A 16325-nucleotide genomic window follows, 5' to 3' on the forward strand; every position below is an offset into this window, starting at 1 on the left:
TGGCGAAGGTGTATGTCAACCTCTTGCTAAAAATAGAGACCATTAGAAACACAAGAGAGAGGGACAAATTGCTTGTCAGCTCGGCACACACATGGAACTGTGTGTTGGGGTTTAAAGCCATGGTTTACTCACTCCACCACAGCATCACGTCAGTAATATCACTGTTGCTGAAAGCTGATATGGGAGCATTATAGAGCCCCACTTCAATATCAAATACATCCGCACTTCTACTATGACTCGTTATTATTGTGAACGAGCCAATCAGTGATACTCATGAGGGACTGGAGTACTTCAATATCAAATACATCCGCACTTCTACTATGACTCGTTATTATTGTGAACGAGCCAATCAGTGATACTCATGAGGGACTGGAGTACTGTTGCTGATGTGCTGACTGAGGGACAATAAAGTTGTAGGCTATTGACGTATCGTGCTGCTGTGTTGACCGAGCACCACCAAACACCATTGAGCACCACTTCTGTGGTTCCAAATTCCATCCACAGTGCGACCCAACATGGTGAATCATGGTGGAGTCGTGGACACGGCAGCCCTCCCTCTCTGCAGGGCGATGCAACCAACCACCGCGCTAAGTTAAGAAAATGTCTCCAAGGGAGTGGTAGATAGAACTCCATTAAAACAATGCAGGGGGACTGTGAGTGGTGCGCTGTACAAAATGATAAATAGTTGGTGCAGGCCACTTAAATGGCAATCGACTGGGGAATGCTTTTAGGGTCTGTCAGAGTGTCAGAGAAAGAGGGAGTGTGGAAGAGAGAGAGAGAAATAGAGAGAGAGAAATAGAGAGAGAGGAATAGAGAGAGAGAATTAGAGAGAGATTTTAGACCCCATGCATGATAGTCATCAGATCATTTGCAAGTATGATCCATATCAGGACGATCTGAGAATGTGGTTCAGGACATTTTTAACAACAAAAACTGCAGGAGAGAAAGCCCAACAGAACCCCCCCAGCATTCACTTAATGTCCTCAGAGTACTTTTTTTTTTTATAGCTTATATTGCCGATTCTCAGAAAACCTAATAAATGTGACTGGTATAGGAAGTTATGTTTTTGATATTTTCAGACCATTGATCCAACTCATTATCGTATAAAATGGTTGATTCCCCTGCCATCATGGAATGGGCTATGGAAATTATGTTTCTATTATATAATGAATGATACAGCATGTGCTTAATTACTGCAAACAAGTTATTGATTAACCCTCTGGGATTTCTTCAGGATATCAGGATATTAACTGCCCTAAAACATGGAATCATGACAAGATTGTAACAAACTAAAGAAGAAGAATGTTTTCTTGTCACATACACCAGTGTTAAGGCTGTCGCTTTCCTCATCCTCAGATGAGGTGAGGAGAGAAGGATCTTCTGACCAAAATGCGGAGTCAGGGAAATAAGCCATCTTTATTACAAATAAGACGTCGACTAAACAAAACAAAAACACTTTCAAAACTTACAAAATAACAAAACGTAACGAACGGAAACTGAACATAAACTTACATAGACAAACGTAAACTCACGAACAGGAACGTTACATCAAAACACACGAACAGCCAAACAGCTCCGAAAGTGAATACCATCGACAACGACGAAGACATCACAGGAGACAATCACCCACAAACAAACAGTGAGAATGCCCTACCTAAATATGACTCTTGATTAGAGGAAAACGCAAACCACCTGCCTCTAATCAAGAGCCATACCAGGCAAACCAAAACCAACATAGAAACAGATAACATAGACTGCCCACCCAAAACACATGCCCTGACCATAAACACATAAAAACAACATCAAACAGGTCAGGACTGTTACAGTACCCCCCCCTCAAGATGCGCACGCCGGGCGCACCAGCACAAAGTCCAGGGGAGGGTCCGGGTGGGCAGTTGACCACGGTGGTGGTTCCGGCTCAGGACGCTGTCCCCATACCACCATAGTCACTCCCCTCCTCTGTCTACCCCTTCTACTGACCACCCTAACACTACCTTCCCCTAAATAAACAGCTAGCACCGGGACAAGGGGCAGCACCGGGACAAGGGGTAGCACCGGGACAAGGGGCAGCACCAGAACAAGGGGCAGCACCAGGATAAGGACCAGCACCGGAATAAGGGGCAGCACCGGGACAAGGGGCAGCACCGGGACAAGGGGCAGCACCGGGACAAGGGGCAGCACCGGGACAAGGGGCAGCACCGGGACAAGGGGCAGCACCGGGACAAGGGGCAGCACCGGGACAAGGGGCAGCACCGGGACAAGAGGCAGCACCGGGACAAGGGGCAGCACCGGGACAAGGGTCAGCACCGGGACAAGGGGCAGCACCGGGACAAGGGGCAGCACCGGGACAAGGGGCAACACCGGGACAAGGGGCAGATCCCGGCTGAAGGACTCTGGCAGGTCCTGTTTGGACGGCTCTGGCAGGTCCATGCAGGCTGACGGCTCTCGACGCTCATGGCAGACTGACGGCTCTCTACGCTCATGGCAGGCTGACGGCTCTTGACGCTCATGGCAGGCTGACGGCTCTCGACGCTCATGGCAGGCTGACGGCTCTCGACGCTCATGGCAGGCTGACGGCTCTCGACGCTCATGGCAGGCTGACGGCTCTGGCTGCTCATGGCTCGCTGGCGGCTCTGGCAGATCCTGTCTGGTTGGCGGCTCTGGCAGATCCTGTCTGGTTGGCGGCTCTGGCAGATCCTGTCTGGTTGGCGGCTCTGGCAGATCCTGTCTGGTTGGCGGCTCTGGCAGATCCTGTCTGGCTGACGGCTCTAGCAGCTCCTGTCTGGCTGACGGCTCTAGCGGCTCCTGTCTGGCTGACGGCTCTGTAGGCTCATGGCAGACGGGCGGCTTTGCAGGCTCATGGCAGACGGGCGGCTTTGCAGGCTCCTGGCAGACGGATGGCTCAGACGGCGCTGGGGAGACGGATGGCTCAGATGGCGCTGAGGAGACGGATGGCTCAGATGGCGCTGGGGAGACGGATGGCTCAGATGGCGCTGGGGAGACGGATGGCTCTGGCCGGATAAGGCGCACTGTAGACCTGGTGCGTGGTGCCGGAACTGGAGGCACCGGGCTAAGGACACGCACCTTCATACTAGTGCGGGGAGCAGGGACAGGGCACACTGAACTCTCAAAGCGTACTCTATACCTGGTGCGTGGTACCGGCACTGGTGGCACCTGGCTGAGGGCACGCACCTCAGGACTAGTACGGGGAGAAGTGACAGTGTGTACAGGACTTAGGAGACGCACAGGTGGCTTAGTGCGTGGGGCCGGAACTGGAGGCACCGAACTGGATACACGCACTATAGGGAGAGTGCGTGGAGGAGGAACAGGGCTCTGGAAATGCACTGGTAGCCTAGTGCGTAGTGTAGGCACTGTAGGTACTAGGCTGGGGCGGGGAGGTGGCGCCGGAAATACCGGACCGTGCAGGCGTACTGGCTCTCTTGAGCATTGAGCCTGCCCAACCTTACCTGGTTGAATGCTCCCGGTCGCCCGCCCAGTGCGGGGTGGTGGAATAACCCGCACCGGGCTGTGTAGGCGAACCGGGGAAACCATGCGTAAGGCAGGTGCCATGTATGCCGGCCCGAGGAGACGCACTGGAGACCAGACGCGTTGAGCCGGCCTCATGACACCTGGCTCAATACCCAATCTAGCCCTCCCAGTGCGGGGAGGTGGAATAACCCGCACTGGACTATGCACTCGTACAGGAGACACCGTGCGCTCTACTGCGTAACACGGCGCCTGCCCGTACTCCCGCTCTCCACGGTAAGCCTGGGAAGTGGGCGCAGGTCTCCTACCTGCCCTTGGCCCACTACCCTTTAGCCCCCCCCCCAAGAAATTTTTGGGAGTTACTCACGGGCTTTTCGGGCTTCCGTGCAAGACGTGTCCCCTCATAATTCCAGTTTCGAGCTTGATTCTCCGGCTTCCATCCACGTCTCCTAGCTGCCTCCTTAAACCACCGCTCCTGGGCTGTGGCTGCCTCACTCTTCTCACGAGAGCAGCGATATTCTCCAGTTTGCGCCCAGGGTCCTCTACCGTCCAGGATCTCCTCCCAAGTCCAGAAGTTCCTGTTGCTCCGTCGAGCATTCCCATACCGCTTGGTCACATTTTGTTGGTGGGTGATTCTGTTAAGGCTGTCGCTTTCCTCATCCTCAGATGAGGTGAGGAGAGAAGGATCTTCTGACCAAAATGCGGAGTCAGGGAAATAAGCCATCTTTATTACAAATAAGACGTCGACTAAACAAAACAAAAACACTTTCAAAACTTACAAAATAACAAAACGTAACGAACGGAAACTGAACATAAACTTACATAGACAAACGTAAACTCACGAACAGGAACGTTACATCAAAACACACGAACAGCCAAACAGCTCCGAAAGTGAATACCATCGACAACGACGAAGACATCACAGGAGACAATCACCCACAAACAAACAGTGAGAATGCCCTACCTAAATATGACTCTTGATTAGAGGAAAACGCAAACCACCTGCCTCTAATCAAGAGCCATACCAGGCAAACCAAAACCAACATAGAAACAGATAACATAGACTGCCCACCCAAAACACATGCCCTGACCATAAACACATAAAAACAACATCAAACAGGTCAGGACTGTTACAACCAGATAGGTGCAGTGAAATATGTTGTTTTACAGGGTCAGCCATAGTCGTGCAAATTACAATCTAAAGAAATCAGAGGAAAGTGCAAAATTAAGCAATTAACATGGACCATCACCAGTCCAGTTCTGACTACTATACTATTTCCAAGGATGGATGGGAGCCAAACTGGCAGGTGTGCATACTGGTCAAGTGACTAGTTTGTTTTTTACTTAAAATTATGAGTAAGAGTGAGGAACAAAAACACATTTTCTTGACTCCACATTCTACCACGCACCTGCTCCAGTCCCGAAACAATTCATCCCCTATAAGAGGTGTTATTGCAAGGAACAATGACGTATCCTAAGTAAATACAGCTTTGAGAAACAGAATATTTGACGATATATTGTGATTTAAAGAGAGGGAAATGACTCATGGGAGAAATTGCTCTGTGAGGGAAACACGCGGACATTTCTGTGAGACTATTCTGGAGATTTTGGTTAGTGTAGGCTATAAATTCTTAGCATATTATAATGCATGTATTGCAAAACTTAGGCTATTTGGACAATCTTATTTTCTTTAACCATTGAAAGTATTCAGTAATGGCCATTGTGCTCAATTGTTTTGTTTTTGCGTGGAATAATCTGACATTTGTAGGTCTGACTATGCTCTTCAAGAGGTGGTGATATTTCAACCAAATAGTTAACATTTATTTATCAATCCCTTGAAAACGGCACACAGTTGTCAATGGTATTAGCGGAGCTGTGGGTCTTGCCCCAAAGAAGGCAAATCGAACGCTCTACACCTTATTGTGACGTTGTATTGAAAACGACCTATAAAGCATTGACGAGTGCTTCGTGGATGAGTCAAAGGCTACAAAGTCATTCAAAGTAAAGCAAACATAAATAATGTAAAGGCAAAAATAGAACTTACCTGTCTCAGTTATGTTTTGGTTTCTTCTTTCAAATCATAGTAGCCTACAAAACTCAGGATTCCTCACGCATGCATCAACGTTTGACGGCTAAAGAACAAATTGATGCGCAGAAGATGTTTGACTTTGAATACTCTTATCAGACGTTTTCCCTTTCTTTTCACAAAGAACACAACCGTTTCCCCGTTTCTTAGACAAAGTTCGACTCTTTCTGACTCCGATTCGCAAGCTGCGGACCTGTGTGACTCAGGGGATAATGTAGATGTGTAGGTCACACACACTGGCTTTCAAACCCCCTGCGTATTTTGACCGCTTTAGCGCGCAGCGCTCCTCCTCTCGACTACTGTACTGCGGGAGGTTGGAAGGCGCGCGATTACACTCAGGTGAGTTTACAGGTTATATCGTTAACAACGCTAACTTTTCTCAGTATTGTTCAGTCGTTCGCTTTGTCCCCACATTGTATGTTAATTAATAATGATCTGTGTCATAACAAGTAAATACAATTGCCTATACCTCGCTATAGAAGCACCGTTCCTTCACACTAGAAAAACTATCCAACGTTCCACCTGACTTTCCCCAAGAAAGACCACTGACTCAGTATATTCTTAATTATTGGTTGTCAAGGTAAAAAGGCTCCCTTAGCCATAAATAAAGAGGCAAGTTCTGGCAACAGCTCTGGTGGACATTCCTGCAGTCAGCATGCCAATTGCACACTCCTTCAAAACTTGAGACATCTGTAGCATTGTGTTGTGTGACAAAACTGCACATTTTAGAGTGGCCTTTTATGGTCCTCAGCACAAGGTGCACCTGTGTAATGACCATGCTGTTTAATCAGCTTCTTGATGTGTCACACCTGTCAGGTGGATGAATAATTTTGGCAAATGAGAAATGCTCACTAACTGGGATGTAAAGAAATGTGTGCACAAAATTTGAGAGAAATACGCTTTTGTGTGTATGGAACATTTCTTGGGATCTTTTATTTCGGCTCATTAAACATGGGACCAACACTTTACATGTTGTGTTTATATTTTTGTTCAGTGTATATACACACAGTACAAATATGTTTTAAAGTGACTGGGATGGCACAATAAAGTTGGGGACTTATTTCCATTGTGGTCTCATTTTTTTTTTACATAAAAGATTTATGATTACGTAGATAGACACATTACATAGATACAGACACATTACATAGATACAGACACATTACAGAGATGTAGACACATTACAGAGATACAGACACATTACATAAATACAGACACATACTGTAGATACAGACACATTACATAGATAGACACCTTACATAGATACAGACACATTACATAGATACAGACACATTACAGAGATATAGACACATTACAGAGATACAGACACATTACATAAATACAGACACATTACATAGATACAGACACATTACATAGATACAGACACATTACATAGATACAGACACATTACATATATACAGACACATTACATAGATACAGACACATTACAGAGATACAGACACATTACATAGGTACAGACACATACTGCAGATACAGACACATTACATAGATACAGACACATTACATAGAAATAGACGCATACTGTAGATACAGACACATTACATAGATACAGACACATTACAGAGATACAGACACACTACAGAGATACAGACACATTACATAGATACAGACATTTTACATAGATACAGACACATTACAGAGATACAGACACATTACATACATACAGACACATTACAAAGATACAGACCCATTACAAAGATACAGACACACTACAGAGATACAGACACATTACATAGATACAGACATTTTACATAGATACAGACACATTACAGAGATACAGCACATTACAAACATACAGACACATTACAAAGATACATACCCATTACAAAGATACAGACACAGTACAGAGATACAGACACATTACATAGATACAGACACATTACATACATACAGACACATTACAAAGATACAGACCCATTACATAGATACAGACACATTACATAGATACAGACACAGTACATAGATACAGACACAGTACAGAGATACAGACACATTACAGAGATACAGACACATTACAGAGATACAGACACATTACAGAGATACAGACACATTACATACATACAGACACATTAGAGAGACACAGACAAAAAGTTATACTGTTCACACATTAGCCAGCTTTTGCCATTCTTTTAAAAAGTGGTTATGGCTGGCATGGCTTTGAATTGCTGTGGTAGTTTGTTCCACTCAACAGCGCCGGGATATACAGTACCAGTTAAAAGGTTGTATATGTAACAGTTTAACTTTATACCGTCCCCTTGCCCTGACACGGGCGCGAACCAGGGACCCTCTGCACACATCAACAACAGTCACCCACGAAACGTTGTTACCCATCGCTCCACAAAAGCCGCGGCCCTTGCAGAGCAAGGGGCAACACTACTTGTAGGTTTCAGAGCAAGTGACGTAACTGATTGAAACGCTAGTAGCGCGTACCCGCTAACTAGCTAGCCATTTCACATCCGTTACATATACACCTACTCATTCAAGGGTTTTTCTTTATTTTTACTATTTTCTACATTGTAGAATAATAGTGAAGACATCAAAACTATGAAATAACACAAATGGAATCATGTAGTAACCAAACAAGTGTTAAACAAATCAAAATATATTTTATGTTTGAGATTCTTCAAAGTAGTCACCCTTTGCCTTGACGACAGCTTTGCACACTCTTGGCATTCTTGGATAGGTTGTTGGATAGGTACCTGGGGGCTGAGTCTGTGATAATTCTGTGGACCAGACTAAGTTGAATTAGTATGACTATTTTTTCCACAGATAGCCAGGCTAGCTGCTTAAAATGCTCCACCTCTAGACGAGTATGAGGGGGGAAATGTAAGTACAATTCTTATAAGCTGATCTGTAGCTTATTCTTTCGATGCTTTGGGCTGCTGGTGAACCATGATGTGCAGCATAATCAAAGTGACACTGGACTAGCGCACTTGCCAGAGTCCGCAGGGTGTCTATATCTAGGTCTCCATCCAATTGCCAGATTTTCATGCAAATATAAAAATCTGCATAAAAACAAAATGCGCATTTTCCCGTCAGAGTTGTGTTTCCATCAAATTGACTTGTTGCAGATAAAATTCTGTGGGTAAAATACGTACATACATAGTTAAATGGGTTTCCATTCATTTTCAACTCTTGGCCTACTGATGGTTTTGTCACAAAAAACATTTGCTAGGCATAGCGAATTAGTGCACTCTGGTATTGGCACTTGCGCTCTAGCCAAAAGCTTGCAGATGCAGGTATAGCCTACACGATGAGATTATTATGGACAAAAGTGAGAGATAATTTTTCTTTGTCAAACGGCAGTCAAGCATTGATCACCATGTCACCAGAACAAGACCCTCAGTATTTATTGAAACGAGCATCAAGCTCATCACTGTGCACTTTCACCACCGTGTGAAGTTCATCATAGCATATTTAATCTGGCCTAATAAAGTACATGCTTTGCCATGATGTCATGTCATTTGTTCCCCCCAACATGTACTTTACTCGCATGAAAAGGTCGGGTGGAAACCTGGTTAATGTCAAGCCATTTTGAGGATGCTGGAATTATATTTTCGACAAACGTGCGCATGCCTACAGGAGACGTTTGAAGTAGCCTAATCAGGTTAAAACATTGTGCCTGGTTGTGTCTGTGCAACATATGAAAGGTAATACATTTTAAAAGTTAAATGACAAATATTTAGGCTATATTGAAGCGTTCCTTGGATTGGAGAGGAGGCAGAGCGTGTTAAGCTTCCCTGAGTAACTGGGCCTGCCGAGAGCGTATGTGGCTACATTATTATAGGACGATTTGGGAGAATGATCAAATGCAACAGAAAGCGCATCTGTAAAAATACAGCCAGACTCGCCTGCTACTGTGCCTTTCTGGACCTTATAAACTATCTAGAGAAGACCCACAACTGATCCAAATCAAATGAAACATTCAAATCACAGGGCGTTTGCGCCATCATTCAAATGACATTTTCACTGCAGCCGAGGATAGAATGTTGTACTCACTTGAAAACAATAATGCAATGATTCATTCCATTGTGGTGTTGTAGGCTAGTCAAGGTAGGATAATTCTATTGTCCCTAAATAAGATCAACTGGGAGTTTTTTAAACTGAGTGTCTCATGTTTTCACTGTTCTTTCATGAGCAATGATGCACCTGGCTTCTCTGCTGCCTATCAGCCCGTCCTATTGGTTATTGTGGAGTCATATTGAAAATGAATGCTCATTTGAATGGTTTTATGTGTGATATGATTCTTAGTTAGCCTATTGCAGATCTGTACAAACGATCCACCTTACCGCTACTGTCACTATGAATGGCGGATAGAGGACAGGTTAGACAGTTAGACGGGTAGACTGTACTATATACCTGTGGTATAGTTAGCACATGGAAAAGCGTAGTGCGTAAGGGAAGTAACAACACACATTTATAATGGGGAGGCACATTCAAGCAGTTGAGGAAATGTGGCTAGGATGAAAGAAATTATATAGTAAAACCTGCAAATGAGCAAATGTAAACCAGGGATAAAACGTACTACCCTCCCCTGTGTCCAATAAAACACCACACAACTCTCCCCTATTTTGGACTCCCTCCCCACCACAGTAAATTTCAAATGGGTCCTAGCCCAGCTGAGTGTGTCACCTATGAATCACAGTGGACAGCACAATAATCACCTTGTCCCCATTCCTGAAACCAGGCTATTGAAGTGAAAGGGAGTTGGAAATCAAGATAATAGTGTAACGTTGGAGAACATAAAATGAGCAGGCACGCTGGTCAGTAGGAGACTATTCACTTTCTACAGTGACTGCAAAAGTGACTGTAACCTTTGAATTCTGAGGGAGGCAGACTTCTTTGAGTCTGTTGAGTGAGTCGGAACAAGTGAGAACAAGTAACATAAGTGCCCTTCGTATGACTTCGTTCTAGTGACTGGTGAACTGGTGAATGCAACATGTGAATCAGGTGCCGTGTGTTTGGGCCATGTGCACCCTTACCATAGTAACCCACTTGGAAACAGTGCTTGTAATAATCTGTCACAAGAGACATTATCTGGTTGCAGCCTATTTGAGAGTGCTCTGTTCAAGTGCACATACATCCTGCTGATGTTTCTGTGAGTCAACGCTCTACCCTTATTCTGTCAACAACAGCTACGTAGTGTGGAGTATCCTCGCCTGCTACTCCTCCTTTGTTTGGTTTTACAGTGCGTGTCTCATGTCTGTTTGCTGTGTTTTGCAGTACCTCAGGGCATGTACAGTATGTCTGATGCAGTAACCAAAGGGCGTGTCTGCTCTGACAGAACGGTGTGTGTGTGTGTGTGTGTGTGTGTGTGTGTGTGTGTGTGTGTGTGTGTGTGTGTGTGTGTGTGTGTGTGTGTGTGTGTGTGTGTGTGTGTGTGTGTGTGTGTGTGTGTGTGTGTGTGTGTGTGTGTGTGTGTGTGTGTGTGTGCCTGAAGGGTGGAGGTGGTGGCTCCTGTGGCGACGGTGGACTCCATTCCAACTGGGGCATTTTCCCTCAACAGCAGCTGAGGAGGAAAAGTTCAGTTGGGTGGATGGTCGGGGTGGTTAACCTTACATGTTCACGCTGTAGTCACTGTTGCTGTTGGTATGTGAAACACTCACTGTGTGACACGCGCGACAAGAATGATCTTCATCCACCACCGCACCACAGTTCTGATAAACAGAGATATGTCTAGTGCCGTCCTGTGTGTATAGCAAGGATCCGATTTACACAGGTTTCATGGGTTGCGGCCTAAACATTTTACGTTCATTGAACATAACGTGTCCCAAAAGTAACCCGGACCAGCGTAGGCTTGACTGTTCCATGAACGTTCTATAACTGTTGTTGCCATCTAGTGGAGAAGAGTTTGAACACCTAGGCACTGTGTCCTCCTGGAACTTGAGCAGAGATCGTGACAGTCAGAATAAACAGAGGCTAATGAACGACAGGCGGAAAAGAGAAAGGCAAAACCCCCAAAATGGGGAGAAACAAACAGAGAGAGTGACTTACTTGACTTAATCCTCTGAGCCACCGTGACTCTTTTTTGACCTCACAGAGAACCCCCCTGTCAAGAGGGAGAAAGTGGAACAGTAATAATCCTCATCTCCTCAATATTCATTTTGCAGTCACCAAGTCATCCAGCAGTGGTAAGTCCAGTAGAGATACTGTATTTATCACCTGGCAGGTCAATAGAAACCTGAAGTAACCGCTGACCATAGAGATCTATCCGCCATTCTGTTACTGTAAACTCTGATCGATGCTTGACCCTGCTGTGGCCCTGACCCTGCTGTGGCCTGGGCTGGGCTGGGGGAGGGAGGGGGGGAGGGGTCGCTCCATAAGTTGATCACTGTAACAGACAGACAGATAGACAGGGATTTAGTGATCCCCTCTCCTCTCGATCAATCAGTCACTAACCACATATCCTCATTGACTTGGATGGAGATGGAGGCCTGTAGGCCAGTGACCGAGAGTAATGTCCAATAATAAAGCATCTTGGCGATAAAAACACAATGTTTGGTTGGTAACAACAAGAGAGACATAAATGTGTCATATCACAAGATGGAGGTCAGAGGAAGAGTACATTGTGTCAAGATGAGTGAGGGTCAGGTGGCCGTACTCGTCTCAGAGACAGTCTGTCTGTAGCGTCATAAGCGTGCTCGTAATACAATAGGAAATCAAAAGATCCCAATCTGGGAGTTGTCCAATAAGATAACTACATCTGAGAGTGAAAAAGTGTCAATCAATAAGACTCTGGCATCCTCTAATCTCTCCTTGTGTGGCCATTATCGGACGAAATCTCATTGTCATCGTTCATATTTGCGGCACAGCGTCTGTAATAAAAGTAATATGAAATAAAATGGTGTCATCTGTGGAATATTGGAAACACGAACTGAATCCAAATTCAGAAAGGTATACTATAACATTTAGCTGTGGTAGATACATCCTCACTTAGCGTTACAATAAAACCTTCTCTTAAACGATTCTTGAATTTGTTTCAAGGGGGAGCAGTAGATCCGGATTCCCATTCTCAAAACAACCGTCCCAAAATAAAACATTTACCACAATATGTTGAATTTTAAATTTCAATTTTGATCTCTCTCAGTCTCTAGCGGGAAAGCTCTCAGGTCTAGTTAAAATGTTTACATGGTTTCTTGAAAGAGCTATGAAAAATCCACTCGGCTTGTTTACCCAAGGAAACGGACACAAAACAAATCACGCTCAAGTGGAGCCAGGTTCTTCAGACTCAGAGGAGCTCTAGTACTATTCTACCGGCTCACTTGCCCATCTGGGAGAAGCCAGGTCATGGTTCGGGAATACAGGGCGGCTAGAGGGGACTGGGCACGACCGTAACAATTCAGGGCCTGCCTGCCATGAGAATTTCATATTTGTAAGAAATGGATCGTCTTCCTCCTTCCTGTCTGGCTTCTCTCCCCAAGCTGTGGATTAACAACATGTACGTTACAGAGAGGAGGACTGTTCTGTTTAATGGATGACAAATCCAGACATACAGTGTGTACAATTGAACATGTGGACATCAGTACTTCTCTGAATATCTTTCCCGACTCATTTCCCACCATGCAGTAAAATTGTGTTGTCAAAAAGACGACAACAAAGCAGTCAAAACTGGAACGCTTAAAGACAAATAGCTACAGTGGGGCAAAAAAGTATTTAGTCAGCCACCAATTGTGCAAGTTCTCCCACTGAAAAAGATGAGAGAGGCCTGTAATTTTCATCATAGGTACACTTCAACTATGACAGACAAAATGAGAAAAAAAAATCCAGAAAATCACATTGTAGGATTTTTAATGAATTTATTTGCAAATTATGGTGGAAAAAAAGTATTTGGTCACCTACAAACAAGCAAGATTTCTGGCTCTCACAAACCTGTAACTTCTTCTTTAAGAGGCTCCTCTGTCCTCCACTCGTTACCTGTTTGAACTTGTTATCAGTATAAAAGACACCTGTCCACAACCTCAAACAGTCAGACTCCAAACTCCACAAAAAAAGAGAGAGAGAGAGAGAGAAAGAGAGAATAAAATGGAAACAGGTCGATGTCACCTTACCTTATCTTTCCATTGTGTGTGATGACTAATCCATCATTGGATGAATCATCCCAGGGAGAAGGAAGAACACCTCCAAGGCACCAATTTATTGTCTTGTTCAATGAAATGAGGACGTAACAAGTCATTTTCTTCCCAGAAATGAAATATGTCATTGAGTTGAGTGGATTTACTCAGAAACCATTTGTTGCCTAGGAGAGATGTGTGTACTCTATGCGGGTTTAATCTGTTATCACCTGATGGCGCCACTGTACTGTTTCATTGGTAGGCTACATGACCAATCACCTAACAGTCACTCCAACAGAAAAATCTGTTTAATGTCACATTTTCTTAACTTTATCCAAACTCTAGTACTAGATGTCTGATTCTCGATGTATGCCAGAGGGCTATGGCGTGAGGACTGTTGGTCATTGTGGCAAGGTAACACTGATGTCTTTGTGTTCTGTCATCCTCCTGTTATGTCTGCTTTGGGCTCGCTGTGTGAAGCTCTGGATGGAAATTTCCCTCCTGGAGGAATCTGAGAGGTTTTCTCCCTCACTACTGTAACCTACCTGCGGCTGGGAGCCTGGGACTGACGGAAGCCTTCTCTACCTCTACACCGCTCTAGAGGTAGTTTTCTGGGTCGTGTATTCATAAGGTCACACCGTAGCAAGACGTAACAAAACGTTTTGCAATGGAAATGGAAAATGAGCATTTCTTATTGGACATGTTCAAGTAGTTCCTCCCTGTTTCATTCAGTTGTCTTCCGTTTGGTGCCTAGTGAAAATGACAGTGTTGCGCTTAATGGACCATGGTCCAGTCAGGCCTGGCCTGCTGTGTTTACGCTGTGTGTGCTTCAGTGGTTCCACACCCTCTCTGGAAGGTCCAGGGAGGTCCGTTGGCCTGTCCCGGCCATAGAATTAGAATCGCTAGAAGGGACGAATCACACTATCACAGAACGTTGCATTGAATGTGAATGTCTGTGTGTTCTAGTCATTCTAATGGTTGCTTGGCGGATTTGGCAACTAACAGACAATAAGCATGATGGACAATGTGAAAGAGGAAGCTAGCCTTAGTGCAATTTTAAATCCCTTTAAACTGTAATTAGGCTACTGATATTGAGGCAGTGAAACAAGATATTGTTTAAGCAGATACACCACATGACCAAAAGTATGTGGACACCTGCTCGTCAAACATCTAATTCCAAAATCATGGGCATTAATATGTAGTTGGTCCCCTCCCACTATGCTACTATAACAGGCTCCACTCTTCTGGGAAGGCTCTCCATTAGATGTTGGAACTTTGCTCCATTCAGCCACAAGAGCATTAGTGAGGTCAGGCACTGATGTTGGAGAATTAGGCCTGGCTCGCAGTCGGCGTTCCAATTCATCCCAAAGGTGTTCGATGGGGTTGAGGTCAGTGCTCTGTTCAGACCAGTCAAGTTCTTCCACACCGATCTCGACAAACCATTTCTGTATGGAATTCGCTTTGAGCACAGGGGCATTGTCATGTTGAAACAGGAAAGGGCCTTCCCCAAATTGTTGCCACGAAGTTGGAAGCACAGAATCGTCTAGAATGTCATTGTATGCTGTAGCATTAAGACTTCCCTTCACTGGAACTAAGGTGCCTAGCCAGAACCAAGAAAAACAACCCCTGACCATTGTTCCTCCTCCACATAGGGGTGTCCACATACTTTTGTATATATAGTGCGTATGGAGTTGCTTGCCTCAACCTGTACTTACTGTAAGTTACGTGTTTTTTGTATAAATCAAGACTGAGATAGGTCCTGTTTTCTCAAACATTGTAGTGTATTACTCAACTGTTTGTTTCACTGTTTCTGGTTACCATGGTGATGTTGTGCAACCTACAGGGGAAAAATAAGCAACATTGAAGAGATGGGCATAAGGCCTCATTGATAAATAACGCTTGTAATATAGTATGACTCTGCTTACCACATTCAAGTCAGAGTGGAGACAGATGGCACTGTGGCAAAAATGTTTACTCTCCTGTCTACTCTCGTTAAATAGTAGAATGGAATTCCCTTAGCTTTTCTTATTATTTAACATTTTACTGCAGTGGGCTAAATCAGGGTCACACAGAGTGTTTCTTGGTAGTCTTAAACAAATCTACTTTGAAACAAAAGTATACACCTCACATTTTCAGCTTGGACACCATGAATAGGAAGGATTCTAATAATGGCGCCGGAGGAGATGGCTGCCGTTTTACAGTCCCCTAACCAATTGTGCTATTGTGTGTGTTTCTTTGCATTATAGATATTAGGACAGCGATTGCTCATCCCATACTGGAAGAAGATTTTTCTTTAACAAGTTGGACGCAAAGGATTTACTCCAGACACCCGACAAGGCCCTCATCCCCGTCATTCGTAGGAGAAAGATACAGAGATATCAGGGATGTAGGTCTGGGTGCCTTGTAAGGTCCTGACGGCGAGTGGTTATTCTGCCTTTACCATCGGTCCTATTAGCCAACGTGCAATCATTGGATAATAAAATAGACGAACTATGAGCACGCATATCCTACCAACGAACATTAAAAACTGTAATATCTTATGTTTCACAGAGTTGTGGCTGAACGACGACATCAATAATATACTGTACAGCTGGCGGGATTTACACTTTTTCGGCAGGATAGAACCCCTCTGGTAAGACAAGGGGTGGCAGTCTATGTATATTTGTAAACAAAAGCTGGTGCAC

At 44.6% G+C, this 16325-nt stretch overlaps 1 protein-coding gene across 2 annotated transcripts in view; it reads right to left on the reverse strand.

Moving 5' to 3' along the window:
• Nucleotides 1–5846, reverse strand: part of LOC129866590 (hepatocyte growth factor receptor-like) — an 82716-nt gene extending 76870 nt beyond the window's left edge. The window contains exon 1 of one of the 2 annotated variants that reach the window (XM_055939338.1): nucleotides 5531–5844. The gene's annotated coding sequence lies outside the window, so the exon portion shown is untranslated. Of the gene's footprint in view, nucleotides 1–5530 lie in introns of both variants that reach the window. The other variant, XM_055939340.1, reaches the window with a different exon arrangement.
• Nucleotides 5847–16325: the final 10479 nt, after the last annotated feature.

The sequence above is a fragment of the Salvelinus fontinalis genome, chromosome 12, assembly GCF_029448725.1.
Source record: "Salvelinus fontinalis isolate EN_2023a chromosome 12, ASM2944872v1, whole genome shotgun sequence".
NCBI lineage: Eukaryota > Metazoa > Chordata > Actinopteri > Salmoniformes > Salmonidae > Salvelinus > Salvelinus fontinalis.